This window comes from Bremia lactucae, linkage group LG10 (assembly GCF_004359215.1).
Source record: "Bremia lactucae strain SF5 linkage group LG10, whole genome shotgun sequence".
Taxonomy (NCBI): Eukaryota; Oomycota; class Peronosporomycetes; order Peronosporales; family Peronosporaceae; genus Bremia; species Bremia lactucae.
In genome coordinates, this window is record NC_090619.1 from 3,208,634 (window position 1) to 3,208,890 (window position 257).

Sequence of the window (257 nt, forward strand, 5' to 3'; positions counted from 1 at the left end):
AGTGATATAGAAAGGAGTGCGGTTGAACGAATGAGTTCATCCGTAGGAAACGATGCAATCCTGGCATTACTGTCCAACTTAGACAGAGATGCCCTCCATTCAACCGTCGCCAAGTTCATACAACATGAACTTGACGAGATGAAGGAAAAAGTAGCCTTGCTGAATCAGCAAGGCTCTCAACAGGCGGAACTGTTGAGATTACAACAGGTACAGACCCCTGTACCTGGGATGACGCAAACGCGTCGTCCCGAAACTCT